The sequence below is a fragment of the Pinus tabuliformis genome, chromosome 4_2 (genome assembly GCF_031772625.1).
Source record: "Pinus tabuliformis cultivar Carrire ecotype Pingquan chromosome 4_2, CPIR1, whole genome shotgun sequence".
NCBI lineage: Eukaryota > Viridiplantae > Streptophyta > Pinopsida > Pinales > Pinaceae > Pinus > Pinus tabuliformis.
In genome coordinates, this window is record NC_142304.1 from 787,044,426 (window position 1) to 787,046,662 (window position 2,237).

A 2,237-nucleotide genomic window follows, 5' to 3' on the forward strand; every position below is an offset into this window, starting at 1 on the left:
TTCCTGAGCCCAAAAAGAGAGGAAAAACAAAAAAAACATGATGCAAGATTGGAAATTGATTTGAATATTGCTGCAAATGAAGATGAACCATTTGAGTTTGAAGGGGGATATTCATGAAGGTTGTTGATACAATAATTAATATGTCTTGCTTCACCACAATGAAGATACCATGCTCTTTCTTGAATTTCATTCCAACATTCAAACTCTTATTTTGTTTTTCAAGCTATAAGAATTTTGGTATACCCTTTTTGGTGGCCAGATCATTAGATAATGAAAACTAAGACTAGTCTAATTATTTTCACATTGTTTCATGTAAGAAATATAATTAGCAACCCTCGTTAACGCTATCCTTAAGTTATTGTGGTGAAATGGGTCTCTAATTCAGGTTTGTTTTCCTAAGGCAACCCACCTTGCTTCACATTCTTTGTCTGCTAGAATTTGCAATATTTGAATATGGTATGTGAATTCTGCAATTTGATGTTGCCTACTCTTAGTGATAGTTTATTCTTCCTCTAGAAAATTAGCCCAGCCCACTCTTTTTCTTGTATCACATGTCAAGGTATTTCAAATTCTCCTCTAACCCAAAGATTTCTCTTAAAATTTTCTCTATTAATTTTAAGAGTTCCCCCCCAACTTGCTTGACTTATAAAATAAGATACAAAGGCTCTCAACTAAACATCCCCTACATAAGGGTTGAGATTCTAGATTTTTTAAAAAATAAGAAACAATTGCGTTGGCACTGTGCTTCTATGAATCCATTTATGGTATCAATATTGAAAGGCTTATTGGTAATGATAGTAAATGCTCTGCACAATGAAACATAATAATAATAATAATAATTTGAAATTTATTCATATTTAAACTAATTAAAATTCCCTCTCCATCTCCATTCTCTCCCAAATACCCTATCATCCAAAAATCCTTCACTCCCTAATCATTCATAACTCTATGCAACTTCTCTCCAATAATAGAAAATAAAATTCCTAATAATATATCAAACAATTTATTTACTCACCTTGTATCCAATAACCAATTTTAGTATTCCAGCGTCTCTATTAACATTTTAAACTAGTAATTCCACATTTCAAAATGTCAACCTTTATTTTTCCATACAATAAAAATGCTCTAATTCCAATCCAACCTAAAACCTAAAGTAATTATCTCAAAAATAAATGTTTATCTTATTGACCTAGACTTTCATTCAAAAGCTCATTTTATTCTAACAATATTTAAATATCTAAAATCGGCAATAAAAAATTTAACCCAACAATTTCATTCAAAAGCCTATTGATATTTACGCCTTATCTCCTTCTCCTCTTCCGGTGTAAAATCATTTGCACTGTTGAGCTCCCTACGGACATTCTCACATGTTTCCAAACGAATACATATGTCCGCCATGCGTTTACAAGCCAAATCCACAAGACTTCTGATATCCAGATAGTGGGCAGCACATGCAATGTCAAACAGAGTTAAACGATCAACATTGAAGAAGTCGATGTCCCACTGGTCGACGTCGTCTATTGTTTCTATTGGACGAGGTGGGTGATGTACATGATATTCACAATATTTGATAACCATCACCAGGATTTCACTGTAAACATTGGGCAGAGGTATGAGATGGTGGGTGCCCATGTCCTCCATTACCTTCCTTATAACACCTGACTGTAATGCCACGGCCTTCTCCACCTCGAATGTTTTACCGTCCGCGCTCTGCAACCTCACCATCACCACCGCATTGCATTCAGCCTCTGCGTTTCTCTTCTTTGACGACTTCGCGGCCATCTCAGTGCATTCCTCTGCGTTTCTCTTCCTTGACAACTCCGTGGCCATTGCAGACGATGGACGAACAAAGAACGTGAACTCAAATACGTGGATGGACTAACGAAGAATGTGAACTCAGATACGTGGATGGAATAACGAAGAACTTGAACTCAAATACGTGAAGTGAGGATTGATCTTCTTTCTTTCTTTCAGAATACTTGAAATTTCTCTCTATATATATAGAATGTTAGAGAGGCGGAGCAAATATTCTTACGGGGCCGACAAGTTATATGCTTGGCTTCATATGACATCGTGTCAAAAATAGTCAAGTAAAATTATATATTTTAAAATTATCTTGAAATGGGATTCCTTTATAATCTTGCCCGTTTAATTTTCTATTTATCACTTTATAGATATGTTTGAGGCCGATCATTTTGCAAGTTGTTTTGCTGGTCAAATCCAACTCAAAATTGCAA

At 35.0% G+C, this 2,237-nt stretch overlaps 1 pseudogene; it reads right to left on the bottom strand.

Annotated features, from left to right (window-relative positions):
* Positions 1-1,284: 1,284 nt before the first annotated feature.
* On the bottom strand, positions 1,285-1,830 carry LOC149172009 (SKP1-like protein 1A pseudogene; annotated as a pseudogene).
* Between the last annotated feature and the right edge of the window lie 407 nt (positions 1,831-2,237).